The 15,539-nt window shown below is 37.8% G+C and overlaps 1 long non-coding RNA gene across 1 annotated transcript in view; it reads left to right on the top strand.

Annotated features, from left to right (window-relative positions):
- Positions 1-11,869, top strand: part of LOC122810919 — a 207,214-nt gene extending 195,345 nt beyond the window's left edge. Inside the window, exon 4 of the long non-coding RNA XR_006366150.1 lies at positions 11,481-11,869. This is a non-coding gene — a long non-coding RNA (uncharacterized LOC122810919). The remainder of the gene's footprint in view (positions 1-11,480) is intronic.
- Positions 11,870-15,539: the final 3,670 nt, after the last annotated feature.

Genomic DNA, 15,539 nt, shown 5'->3' with positions numbered 1-15,539 from the left:
AGACTATGATCATTGATGGAGTGAAAAAATGTCACTATGGATCATAGATGCATGCAATAATGCAAAAAAATTAAAAAGGTGATATGTCATTGATTGTGTAGCCTGCAAAGATTATGAATTCACTCTTCAATTAGAGTCATCAGAAAATAAGTCAGTACTTATGTTTCGTAATTATTGGGAGCATTCAGAAACCTTCAGTGTTTCTGTGAAGCAATAAGTCCTGTGAGCAGGTGCTTTTTTATTATTATTATTTATTTTCAATGTGTTTCTATGAATATGGTTAAAGGGGATTGCTATGCTTCTGAAATACATGTTTTTGCACTTAATTGCAAAAACAAGCATTTGGGATGCAGATCTAGATACATTCTGTAAAACCGATTGAAAACCAAAAAAAAGCAATAGCTTATAAAGAAGCGAGCGTTCAGGAGGAATTGTCTCTCTAATGCAGAAGAAATGAGCTGAGAGCAGGTTTGGGATGAATGTCTTATTGATTCCTATATTTGGTTTGGATGTTTTAGTCTGTGATAATTATAAATATTCCTATGTATATATAATAAGTACATCTATCTTTGTAGTTGTGTGTGTGTGTGTGTGTGTGTGTGTGTGTGTGTGTGTGTGTGTGTGTGTGTGTGTGTGTGTGTGTGTGTGTGTGCACGTGCGCGTGCGTGTGTGTGTGTGTACTGCATAAAATAAATATTCTATTCATGTTACAGTATATGCTAGAACTTATTCATATTTTTTACAATATTGGATTAATGCACTAGTTTAATTAATGTCATGAGATGAAAGAGTGCCATACTGTAAAATATTACAAAATACAAACTGAGATTTCCATGCAAAAAAGGCCTTTACTGGAATTTAGAAGGGCTTACCATGACACAGAAGCCTTAATCCAAAACATTTATAAATAGCAGTAAATCTAAATAATTCAGATGCAACTCTTCTGCCACTTCTTTATACAGGCACTGGCCATAGCATGAAGAACAGTCTCACTGGTGAAGTTATATGCAAATGTGGCAGTCCAGGGGAGTGGCTAATGCAAATTAGCCATGTGATCTCCCCTAGAAATGGTGCTGGAATTGGCTAGAATGGTACAACTATGCAGAAAATTGCCATACTACATTTTTTATGAGAAAGAAAAAGGGAATGACATCTTTTGATGGCATTCACCTAGTCACCCCAATAAAATGGTCATGGCTTATACAGCAACTACAGCTAGGTATTGTGGAGCCATGTGGCTGTGTGTGTGTGTGTGTGTGTGTGTGTGTGTGTGTGTGTGTGTGTGTGGGTGTGTGTACGTGTGCGTGTGTGTGTGCATCTGCAGGGGCATGATAGTGGATGATGAATGTGCATGTGTATGTTTTTGTGCATGTGTAGGTATTAGGTATGCATAAATATCAACAAAGCAAGGACCTGCTGAGGACAGTGCTGTATAATAAAGCTGTACATTCACAAAAAAGCAGTCACCAATTAGTGTTGTAGACCAGAGTACCATAGGTCATGAAACCCAGGGCACCCAGGAATGCAGTTATTGTGCTTGCAGTGATGTGCATCCAGACATGCACTAAATTTCCACATGTTTGCTTCAATGGCATTGCTGAAAGCCCATACAAAAGCCACATGTCAAAGTGCAAACTGTGCATATTTTATAAATGGGAATGAAATTGACTGATATGACTGTCAGAAGGAGGGAAGACAAAGCAGAAGGACAATGAGAAGGGAAAAGTAGCATAGCGTGGGCATATGATGGTAACTCATTTGTGGAACATGTGTCCGTTTTTAGAGAAGAAAGACAGAGGAGCAGAGAAGCAGGGGACAATGTCGGTAGAAAGAAGGGTATAGGGATGACAGTAGGAGCAGTTTGACAAACATATAAAATCAAAAATGGCTGACAGGGGAGATGTTGATACAAAGTGGGACAGCACTATAATATAGAGATATAGACAGAATGTGGATGGACAACTGGTGAGGGGTAGGACTGGTCAAGAATCAGAGGAGGGTGAGAGACAGACATACAGTACTATGATGGAGGATAGGGTAGACTGTGAAACATCAGTAAAGCTATTCCAGTGAGGAAACCTCCAGAAGTCAGCCACCTTCATGGCTATCATCATCTGTGGCCCCTTATACTATGTGACTCTGCCAGTAGCATGAAGATATCATCCAGGGTGTCAGCTTGGGTCTAGAATCACTGGTTTACCTCAGTCCTGACTAGCTGCCATTCATCCCACTGGTCAGTTCCACTTCATTTTAAGCTACATTCTACTTGTCTATCTCTAAATTATTACTAAACTTAAAAACACAACAATGTTATCTTTTCCCTGTAGCCATCATGCTGTAAATACATTAATTGTTATTGTATGTTATTTCTCTAGTTGATAATTAGCCAATTTGAGTTAATTTCTCTCTTGATTTTTGTGTTAAAATGTTGTGTGCATGTAAGAAATATTTAAAAATAGTTAAAAATCATGTAAATAAGCTCATGTATAGCTGTTTTTATCCTGCAATTATAAATGTACATATTGTGTAATTTAAATATGGAGTTTTTCTCCCTTGGCCTCCACTGAAAATGGGTTTTGTCCGGCCAGACTTTTCCCCGTCAACAAAGACATATTAATAAATAAATAAATAAAACATAATTAGAGGCCACCAATGACCCATATAGGGTGCCTCCCACACAATGATCTTCATCACCTTGCAGACAGGCAGGTCTGCTGTGAACCTAACAATCAGTGTGGAGGCCTGTGTGCTGGGCTCCATGGCCAAAGCCCCAGCCACACCACTTCCTGCTCCATGGCTGGTACTGCACAAAAATGACCATAAATGGAGAAGAAAAAAAATAAAAAAATGGAAGAAGAAGATGAAAAGAACAGGACACAGACAATAGTGGTCAGTATGATCTTGTAAATTTTCTGATGGCATGCCCTGGGAGATGAAAACAGTTTTCTGAACTATGTTTATATAAATGCCTGAGGAACACCTATGTTAAGACAGGTGGCAACATCAGGGGACATGACCTGTTGTGCCCATGTCATTGATGTACAGGACCCTGTCACAGATTATGGATGGTCACCACAGTGTGTGCAATGGACAACAAAGCAAAGAAGAAATAATCAAACTAATGGTGAGGGTAAGTAAATCCTTGCCCAAACTTACACAAAACATAAACCAAAGTAAGTAAAACCCACCTAGGTAGAGAGCTACAGCTCCCACACCCCCAATGTGGGGGGGTGTGCCCTCCACACCCCCCTAACTATATATACCAACTCTGGGATCGCACTACAGTGGGGAAAAGGGCATGTTGGGCAAGTGTTTACTTATCCTGGGATAAATTCTTCGTTCGGTTATTTAAGCTTTTGCGATTTGCGTCTCGCGAAAATGAAGTTTGGTTATATGAGGTTCGAGGTTTAGAAGTAGATCCAGGTAAACACCTTAACTATTACGCCAACCCACAGCTAACACATATACATTAAATCCTACTGTAGCATGAGTAATCATAAATTAATCCTTATTGTAGCACTCTGTTTTTTTTTTCTTTCCTAACCTATACTTTCCACTGGCAGAGAAGATCTAGTTGGCAGCTCCTCAGATCACTATTGCAATGCTAAAATTGCTGTCCGGAATAGGTGATGCCCATGGTTTCACTCACGATTCTGTGAAGTAAGCTCCAAGGCATCCAATTTATACAGGGGATCCACATAGCTGTCCCCAGCAGTGATCCCTGTGCTGTATATGCAACAGGTGTAGTATAATTTTAGTCTTCTTTTTGCATCATACGTCATGTTTACTTACCACCTTAGGTCCAGGAATAAAAATGATAACTGGAACACAACACTGCACACCAAGGATACCACATGATATATGTCAATGCACAGTACAGTATAGTAATGTCCATCTATGGCCGCTTAATGCCCATGGTCAATAGAGTAGAGGAAGGAGACAGATACATAGTCATGCCCCATCATTGTGCACACTCTATTTGATCTGTATGCCTAGCATAAACATGATGGGCAGTTGGATAGCAGATTGCACACATCTATTGGTCACAGTGAATATGCATAAGGTAGATCAGGCTTCATAGCATAAAATAAAGTTGATAATGCATTGCATTAAGGGTTATTACACTATACTATTAGTATAATAACTGCACCTTAAGTCCATTAATAGCATAATAAACATCTAGTGGCATTTTACAAGAGACTGTGCTACAGGAATGGATAGAATACTTTGGCTATAAGATATTGCAGAATAAAAAAAATACTGGAAAATTTATATCAGACAGGAGTACTACTAATATATACCACATTGGAGGGACAACTCCAGGGTGCATGTCTTCCGCAGACATGTGTCACATCTGTGACGACCCAGCACTGCCAACCAGTAATCAAGATGCCTCAATCCTCAACACTGGCAACAGTGGGGGATGTTCACTAAGAGGATAACAGGTACTCACACAGTACTTCCAGATGCAGCTCTCTGCATCAAGTGCAATTTCCCTTAAGAGCACACAGAGACCACAGTCAGTCTGGGGCTGGTTTCTCCCTCTTCCTCCAGATCCCCAGTAAGACTCTGCACTGGCACAGCTATAGAGTTAAGATCTCAGTTGAGTGGCCAAGCCAAGACCTCCAGCACCCTCTCTGTCCAACCAGTGCTTTGTGGCCCTACCCAAGTAGCTGACACACAGTCTTTGAAGCTTGATTTGCACACACACACACACACACACACACACACACACACACACACACACACACACACCCACGCACGCACGCACGCACACACACACACACACACACACACACACACACACACACACACACACACACACCTTGGAAAGGCTGGCACAGGTTTACTAGCTATGCCTGCTTCAGCCGATACTATAAGGTAGTTTTCACTGCCACCAGTTACTCCTGCCAGCTACCTTAAGGCCCTTAACAATATTACCACAAATGGTAGTTCGACCAAGACCAAGGCTATTAAGAGTGGCCCACACAGTATCACCAAATAAATATGCAAGTACTCTCAGAACTGCCTTTGTACTGGTAATTTCATCTGGGGCTGAATCAGGTAGTACAGTAACATGAGAAGTATTCTCTAAATCATAGTTATAGCATTATAACACAGCAACAGTAATGCCACACCACTGTTCCACTCATTTGTGCATTCATCCAAAAAAGAAAAAAAATAAACCAAACAAAATTAAACCCATCCATGTGGGGGGGCTTCACCCCCCACACCCCCCTAACTAAATATACCAACTCCGAGATCGTACTACCACGGGGGTAAGGGGCAAAGTTCAACAGGATGGACAAGTGCTTACTTACCTCGAGTGGAAATTCGGTGTTCTGGATGCTGGTCTTCTGGTTTGTCGGTTCTTTGTCTCAGCAAAATGAAAGTTAATGATGTGGCTGTTCGGGTAAACAAAGTGGACCTATATATATATATATATATATATATATATATATATATATATATATATATATATATATATATAGGAGCCTAACTTTTCCTTGACAGCAGGCATCATTGATCACACTACTTATTGAATCCAAAAAACATCAGTCCACAAAGGATCAAAAAAACATAAAACAGTTGGGAAACATCATATTCCCTGATCCTTAATGAACCGCAATCTATAACTTAAAACAGCTGGAACTTTTCAAACAGCTGATTTTCGATCAGATACTCTGCCCCCCAGTAATGAAAATACTCATTGTTGAAAGGCTATTGCACCACCTTGTCATGTATTGCATGCATGATTCTATTTATATTAATATTTAAGCACACCTGATGGTATACAGTTACTTTTTTCTACATGTTGTAAACTATTTTACTGTAAGTTATGGTCCAGATTTAAAAGATGGATGTGTTTGTTTAAGAAAGTTTGTGTTCCTTTTTAAATTATTTATTTTAAATTAATGTTATATTACTTCAGTTAATCAAGTATATTCAGGAAGGTTAACTAACAAAGAAATGATATATGCAACAGATATATTTTTTGTAAGGAAACAGCTTCTGAATTGGCTTATGATTCTAACATTCCTCATAAATTTTCATGGATTCAGATATGACGCTGCTGATATAAATCCTGTTTACTTACTCATATAAATATGAATTCAGTTATTATATAGTATAAATACTGCTTCAATTATTATAACAGTATACATTTCACCTTTCATCTCCCCCGAAAAGAGGCTTCTAGCCGAATGGAACTAACTTGTAAGCAAAGTCGAGATACATAAAAATAAAATTATGTTTTATTTTAGCATTGTTCATTTGTAATTCAAACCAAAACAAATGCCCATTCATGAAGACAGAGAACAACATAACAGAGAACAGAGAACATCACATAAGAATTAAGTGTTTAAAGTGCACAGTCGCTCTTATTCTGTTCCCTTAAACACCACGGAAACTTGTGCCTCCAGTGCTGCAGTGCTTTTCCATGCCATTCATGCCTGCTTAAAGCACAGTCCTTAAAAGCAAATTTGCAAAGTTTTGTTTTCCCTCTGCAAAGAACCAATAAGTTCTTTGAAGTTTGCAATTGAGGGTATATGTGTCGGTGCATCTATTGACATTTATAAGCATACCACAGAACATACACTGTGCTGGTCTATTAAAGCCTATGGATGCACACTACACAAGTCCATCAGTGAGGGACTCACTAAAGTAATGTGTATCCTTAATAAAAAGAAACTACCCATGCAACCTTAGTCAGACATGATGAAAAATACATTGCAGCACTTAAATTACAAAGTGATGTATACCAAAAGTGCAATTGTAGACTTTAAAATGTAAAGCATTATGATCAAGTCACTGATCATAATCAAGTTGTTATGCCCAAGACATGGATGTCAAGAAGTTCATCTTGTGACCAAAGCAAAGCAAATCTTGATGCTGATAACACTTAGTAACTGAGCTATGATCAGACAGACCCAGTGATAATTCTTTGTTGTGCATTGGGATTTATCTACTCCATGGATTACCACTTACAGAAAAAATGTTGGAGAACAAGTGTTTTACAGCTTTGAAAGCCATAAAACATTTAGCGCTGCCACACAGACAGTGGGCAGAAGTGGTGTCCCTCTGAGGAGCGAACAGCTTTAAAAGCTGTTAAGACGCTTTGCTCTACCACACATTTTGTGTGGCAAAGTGAAGCATCTTAGCATCTTTTAAATCCATTTTAAATTCCTGATGCTGCTCTGTGATGACTGTCTCTGGCCATGTTACACTCTGGTATAACACTAGAGCTTAACGGTGTTTATAGGTGTTAACAAAAGCTTGTCAACCTCCTTTCTGATGTCAGACAAATGCATAGCAAGCCAGTGTTTTCCTAATTTTGGAGCAAAATTTTGGTGCTTCATGCACTGCATGCAATATTTGCTAATTTTTTGGGTTGGCTACCATGATGCAGTATTTCCTTGTATGCAGCATGTATTATACTAGTTTGTCAAGATCAAGCTAAAAGATAAGTTATTCTGACTCATGTTCTTACAGCAAATATAAGATCTGGCAAGTAGGAATTATTTTATAATCTGCAGTTAATGAAAAAGCTTTAATTGCTGCCTGGGTAGGATCATGGACTTTAAAATACTATGTGTTCTCTACATTTGCACTTCAGCTGACTGTATGTCAGTGTGATGGGATAAGACATTCCAACCACACTATATACTTTTTTCCTAAATCTTTTCCTGCATTTTTGTCTGCCCAAGAAAATACTGGCATACAGATCTAGATTCCAAAAGACTTATATTCAAGATATGCTCAGAATAAGTTGGGATTTTATGAGTAGGGAAATAGAAGCATTCGCATTCCCTGACATAGTAATAAAGTTAATTAGGAGAATATATAAAGGATTAGAGGTAGAAATTAAAATTGGGGGGGGGGGTCCTCTCTGATAAGTTCTATTGTTTGCATTATATTTAGAACCTCTGGCAAAGAAAATAATGGAGTCAGAAATTCAAGGATATAATTGATATGGTAATCAAGAAACATTGGCTTTATTTGGAGATGATATTTTGTACCTGATAAAGCCAGAAAAAGTACATTTCAGGGTTGTGGAATATTCTGAGCCTTTTTAGGATACAAATCAATGAAGATAAAACAAAGGCAATAACTGTAAACTATGTACCTACAAACAAATTATATTGCTTTAGCAATACCAATGTTTATGGGGCACAATAAACTGAAGTACTTAGAAGTATGGGTTACAAGGATTTTGATATGGCAGCTAAGGATATATGGGAAGAGACTAAACAAAAGATAATACAAAAACAGAGAAAATAGAAGCTCTGTTTTATGAATATGGATAGGAAGAGATAAGCAGTGAGAATGTTTTCAGCCCCTTTAGCTGATACCAATTAAAGAGTTGAAGGATTTTATCTGGGAGGGGAAGAGAGGGCAAGAGTCAAGTTGGATAAGCTGATTCTTCCAATAGAACAAGGTAGTTTCAGATTACCTTATTTGAAAAAGCTACACAGTTAAGGCTACTATACATAGCAGAAGCAGAAAGCTCTAATTCAAAGTAGAAAGGGATGATGATGAAGTAGAGGGAAGTTCAATAAATAAATAGACTGGTATTTTGGATGCAGACCATTAAGAAGAAGAATGATACAGAATATTATATTCATAAGGTAGCAGAAAGTATTCTAAGAACTAAGCCAGTATGGGAGTGGAGAAAGGAGATTCTGCTGATAGAGATGACTGCAATCAGGGTACAGAGAATAGACAAGAAGGACTGGAATTTGCTGGAGAAAACTGGCAAAGAAACCAAGGTATTGGTGCAAATAATTAGAGAGGGAAATATTATATAATGGGAAGAAGCCAAGAATACCTTTGGACTGCAGGCTAGAGATGGCCTTCCCTATCAAGGATTAGTATCAGAATACAGGCAAACAGAAAGGAATAGGAGATCCTAAGTGATAGACATACACCGGTAGAGTTTTTAGTAGAATCTAGAACAGAAGCTGCTGTTAAAAATGGGATAACTAGTAGGGCATATAAAATATCGCATAATAGCTATAGGAATCAATCAGAGGAGGATAAAAAGGATTAAAAAGTGAGACTGGATAAACATTTCACAAAAAAGCAATGGGAGGATATATGCATGACTCCAAAATATGCAACCAAGTTTAGAAGATTTAGGATTTTTTCCTGGTAGTGTTTACATAGGCATTATTATACCCCAAGCAGACTCTGAAGAATGTTTCTTCAGGTAGACAGCAAATGTTGGCTATATGATGGAGAAGAAGGGAGTAACTGACAACATATTTGTTGAAGAGTGCAACCATTACTGTGTGATGTACCACTTCAACCAAGAATCCAGTATTGGATTCATACCTCTCAACCTCTTAGCACAAGAAATCTGGATAAGCATCCAAAAAAATAGGGACAAATTTTAAGTATTGCTCTTACAAACTTCAAAGAGTTGCTAGAATAACAGGATTTGCATTTGGTATGCATTTTCTAAAGGATATGAAGTCTGAAAATCAAATGTCTGTCATTATTTAATGACTTTAGTCCTCAAGTTTTATGAGGGGCGATCAAAAATATCAGTCAAAAATCTGGACATTTTGCTAAAATCTAGACAGTTAAATGGTATGCTTGATTTTTCCAAATTACCCAAAGGCTGATGACCAGTTTATTTAATGTGTATATCTGCATTCTATTATAAGTTGTTTGTATTGAATTTATTTACTATACCTCTGGTGATTCTCCTTCACAACCAGTGTTCCCCATCCTGTTCACTTATGTACAACGTGATCCCCACTATGTACAACTCTAAATCTCAAACACGTGGAGCTCATGCATAATTTGTCCATCACCTTACAGGTTTGGCTTTGTCTTGATAGTATTTTTCAGTGCTAGACTGTAGAAAGGGGCCATGCAGTGCAGACATATATACAAGAACTGAAGATAAATCTTGTCCTAGCAGATAGCAGCCATAACAGCTCAAAAAGACAGTTGCAGAAGTCTTTGTGTATGAAGAGCATGTGTAATATCTGTTATGAACCTTTTATACTGGAAGGCTGTTATGAGCCTTTTATATGGGAAGGGATGCAGAGAGGAGAAAGGACCACAGAATGTTTTGAATTATTCACGTATTTGGCAGTTGAATTTATGTATTTGGCCACTTCTGTGAAATGAGACGTGGTCAGAGCAAAGCTGAAGCTAGTGCAGGCTCTTTGACCCAGCAGACCACATTTCCACAAGTGTACTTTGAAGTAATATGGCAGTGCAAAGGCTTAACATTGGAGAGAGGGTTAAGTAAGTATTCTTTTAATTACACACAAAAAATTTAAATGGAATTCATGTTCCATGGGGCCAGACAACATACCTGGTGTTTTTGTAACTAAATCAGGGAAACTTAACAAAATCTTAGTTAAGTAGGCACATTCTTAATCTATGATGAGATGGCTATTATAGTACCAGTTTGCCATCTACTTATTGATGTTTTAGTAATGTATATTGAGGTATAAAAACAACTCTGAGTGCACATAGTGTAATGTAGGTAACTAGTATTTGTACCTAATATTTGCAAAAAGCATGTTGTATTTGTACACAGCCGTCTCCTATAATTTTAGGTTCTTGCAGCTATTTTGTGAAGATAATTTACAGTAAACATATTCCAGTGTACCACACCCAGAACTGTGAAGTAGACATGAGAGGTGTGAAAAATAATATAGTATAACCCTTGCTTGCTGTGAATGGCTTATATTCCACACCCGGTGCTGCCAGATGGCACTAAAGGATGTCTTTCCTTGAAGAGTAAAATGATTGCTTACAGCAAGTGGACTGCTTTGTACCACACCCAGTACTGACAGGTGACAGAGAGCATATTCAACTGAAAAGGTAGCTTTAAAAAATGAAAGTTTCCTACATTACACCAATAATTTATAAGAGCCAACTGACCACTTATGTTCTATTTTATACACACACACACACACACACACACACACACACACACACACACACACACACACACACACACACACACACACACACACACACACACACACACATTTTCCACTCTAATGTTGTATGTCAAGCATCAGCAAGAGTTGGAATAACTGAATAGAGTAAATATTTAAGTCCTAACTCTATGTGAGATATGATCCACTATCCAGCCTAGATGGAATAAGCAACATAACTAGGAATGAAATAACTACAGGCTTGATGACTCAATGTGTTTGTGTGTGTATATGTGTGTATGTGTGTGTGTGTGTGTGTGTGTGTGTGTGTGTGTGTGTGTGTGTGTGTGTGTGTGTGTGTGTGTGTGTTTGTTTGTAGGGGAGAGGAACACGTATCAGAATCTTTGTTAATGTTGCTTTGTTTTTTTTATTTTTCTCTAAGAAAATAGAGAGAAAACTAACTCAATGAAAAACAGGCAGAGAGTCATTAAACGCTGTAGTTGTATCATAAACCTATATCATTACATAAGGACATTGTTTAGAGATATATTTTCACTTATTCTTATATTTTCACAGGCTAATTAAGCTGTCTCTTGAGTTTTACAAAGCTTATTGAAGAAAGCACAGATATCTGAATTCGTACGGTAATAAGCCACACCACCAAAAGAATGACCTTAAGAAGCTGATGGCACAGAAGGACAGTCCACTGGAAAATATACTAAACATGAAAAAATGGACATGCGACATCCAGGACAGCTACGCAATAGTGAATGTAAAATAAGCTCACTACTGCCACACAGTGGAAGAAAAGGAATAACAGCAGGGACAAAGGGCCACATTAAGGACATTTTAAACTTTATTTAACATTTGTTAATCAGGAAAGTCTGACTTGGAACGAAGCCAATTTTCAGCAGAAGTCTGGGGAGAAGCACTCCAGATGCATGTCTTCATAGCATGGGAGGAAACCGAAGCAAACCCACATGAACACAGGGAGGACATGCAGACACCACACAGAAGGCACACCAGCCGAGAATTGAACTGGAGAACCTCTTGCTGTGAGGCGACAACGCTATTGCGCCATCCTTAAAGATAGGTAGCATTAGAAAGTTGCAGAATATAAAGGATTAGTCCAGATAAAATCACTTTAGCTAGCAAATCTAAGAGACTCTCACTCTCTCTGATACCCATCCTGTGGGAGGAATAAAGACACCCTGTTGAAGCTTTCAGTAGTTTATTCAGTTAAGTAGGTAGATGGATGAGTGTTTACAAGCAAACTACTGGAAACTTCAACAAGATGTCATTATTATTCCCACAGGGAGGGTATCAGAGAGAGAAAATCTCCTAGATTTGCTAGCAAACGTGGTTTTATCTGGACTAATCTTTTATACTCTGTTTCTTGTTAGTCCTGCAACCCTCTGGGTCACAAGTGGGATACCAAACTTCACTTGAGCCCTCTGGATTACTTCTGTTTAGTATTAGAAAGTTGCCAGTAAAAAAACATTTATATTAATACACATTTTCTGAAAATAAGAAGTCTGTCTTTGTATAGTTTAGCATTATTTAATTATATGAACTTTAATATTTTGTCATAATAAATAAAGGCAAAGCAAAATTCTAATGGATGAATCAGAATGCCTCATATTATTAGGGTCAGATGAGAGATATGGCGTTTGCAACCAAATAATTGAGAGGCAGTATATTTTTCCGGGTAGTCATGAACAATGGTTCCACACCAGAGAAACACTGGGCAGGATAGTGGTGATTGTGTATAAAACAAGCAGGGATATGCAAATTGTTGCAATTTGTTGGGTGTGATACATTTGTGACAGGGGATGTGTGTACTTAATGACATAAAAATGTGGCAAGATAGTTGCTTTGAGGATTGTGTAAACATTACAATACTGAAGTAACACAGAAGTATCGGGACCATGAGCCACAAAGCATTATAGAGAATGATGAAGTTTATATCACATGAGATCCCCCATTACCAACAGTTCAAAAAATAGATATGAGAAAACCAAATATAGTGGTCCATGAAAAGAAGACAAAAGTAGTGTTAATCACTGCAATTGCTACACACAGAGATTACAGTGTCTTACTTACAGACAGACACAGTCATAAAATACAAGGATTTGCAGGTAGAAACAACAGCAATGCTGAAGAATACATAGACAGTTTCAATAGTAGAGGAGCAATGGATTTCATAAAAAAACAATTTACAGTCATATTTAGATATGCTACTCATACATGTAATTTCATATAAATTACAGGAGTAATTTCTGGGCACATTATGGGTGTTGTGAATAGCACTTTTGGCTATCATCAAATATTGAGACTATATTAATTTCATGAACTTTAATCTCACACTTACTTGGAAATGGGGTCCACTCCTATCATGGTATTAGAAACCCAAAAGACTTGGAGAAATCAAACCAAATAAAAGGTGTAAGTGAACATTTTTCAAACTCTACCATATGCAAAAAACAAAAGAATGATGAACATGAGGAAAGCAGAAAAACTAAGTATCACGTGAATGATCTTGCAATAAAGCAGTATACTGGAAAGCAGAAGAGCGTGCAAACCAGATTTGGAAGCAGTTAGCAGGAGTGGAACATACCTAGGCCATAACCCAAATGCCTGACAAGCTATCGTTGCAGACACAAGGTGCTATACACTACACTGCATAATCCCACAATCAGCACAGAAATGAACAGGTGTTGCAAAATGCTTTAGGAAAGCACACTGTGCCACAGCATGTGACGGAGATGTAAAAAAGCAAACAGATAAGTAGGAGCAATAGCAGGACAGAGTGCAGAGTACATACCAAGCAGGTACTCTGATGATTTGTACCCTGCAGGCAATGAGGGAGAAAGTTGGGAATTAATGACAATCCCTGCATTAAAGATAAGGTTACAAAGGAAGGCACCATTAGGTTTTTGTGCATAAAGACAAGGGTGATTTTAAGTCTGGATTCATCACACTTCCAGGTCAAGATGATCTTAGCATCCAGAAACAAAGTACACACAAGCATATATTAACTATCATGAAGCTGTCACTGGTCAGACTATCTGATAATGTTAAGAGGTAATACTGAGCTGTGCATGGAAACTGCACTTAATGTGGCAAAACAACCTTCATTTTAGGTTCAGGTGCACATTTCCATATGCAAAATTACAGTAAAGTACCAAGAATTTAATGCCACACATCTGCACACTAACAATGCCACATAAACTGCAAAAACAATGCATGTACATTTAATATCCATTGCTTCAGAGGCAGGGATACAGAAATCTTCTTTCTAACTATAGGCATTAAACATCACCTTTCATGATCAAATATGTATCATATTAGCTTACTGCAAACTGTCATAACTAGGAATCTGTTGGCTGATGGGTGTATCTGAATTGTATCCTAAACATATATGTACAGCAAAAATCCTGACATCATGGCAATAACCCTAGCATATAAGTAACAGGATGCCACCTCCACTGTGTGGAGATGATGTGGGCCAATATCTATACCCCTGAAAATGCATCAGCATCCAGAATAAAAACAGATGTGTGTCTGATGGTCAGATATTTGGCCATCTTGGTGCATCTCAACTTAGATGTGCATCTGATGGTCAGATATTTGGCCATCTTGGTGCATCTCAACTTAATGACTTTCATACAGACATTCAGGGCATTTTGCAAGATTTATTATTATTATACCCATTAACAATAGGGTATCTTGACACATGTATGCTTAACAGACACACACTATTCCTATTCCTCATGAATTTAAGGTCAGAATATGACCTCTATATGTACCACCCTTCATTTCTGCCCATCACCTTGTAGTAAAAAGTAAAACATCAGCATTGTGCTGTGAAAATAGTATAATGTTGTGTGTAGAAAAGATGCCAGTTCTGTGGCAGGAAAAGAACAAAACCACTTCCATTATGGAGTCCATTTTACATGTCTGACAAACGTTACCTCTTTGGCCATGCATCAAGGCCAGATAACTGCGAATACTGACACCTACTGCTAACAGGTTGACTATGTTTCCCAAAAATATAAACTAATCTAGGGTCTTAACACTATTTTTACAAAATTTATTATCTTAACTGTTTGTATAAATCCATGTAGCTACATAATGATGTGCAAGTGATACAACTGTTGTAATCTCATATTGTCTGTATTGCTCTATTCATTATTAACTGTGTACTAGTCTACAGGCTACCTTTACTTACTGTCTATTTTCATTACTGTATTTTATGCTGTAGTTACTACCGTTTTTTTCTTATTTTTATTGTATGTTGTTACTGTATGGAGCTTTTCTTCCAGGCCTCTGCTGAAAACAGGCAGCGCTACCCAGTCGGACATTTCCCAATGTAAAATAAATAAATAATAAATACAAATAAATGCTTGGCTTGATGGAAAGTGTAACTGGTATGATATGTGATACTATGTTGTATACAAAATGCATATTCCACAGAGGAAGAAAGAACACAAATCACACTTGAAAGGTTATGTCCAGACACACACAAAAGATTATGTTCGCAAAAAAACACAATAAAGGTTACTAGGAATGTGTGCATATGATGTGTTGCTCTGTGACAAATGCTTGAATGACATGGCATTGAATTCTACTTGA

This window comes from Protopterus annectens, chromosome 9.part0, assembly GCF_019279795.1.
Source record: "Protopterus annectens isolate FY-2018-M chromosome 9.part0, PAN1.0, whole genome shotgun sequence".
In the NCBI taxonomy this organism is placed as follows: Eukaryota; Metazoa; Chordata; order Ceratodontiformes; family Protopteridae; genus Protopterus; species Protopterus annectens.
This window is presented reverse-complemented; position numbering and strand designations above follow the sequence as displayed.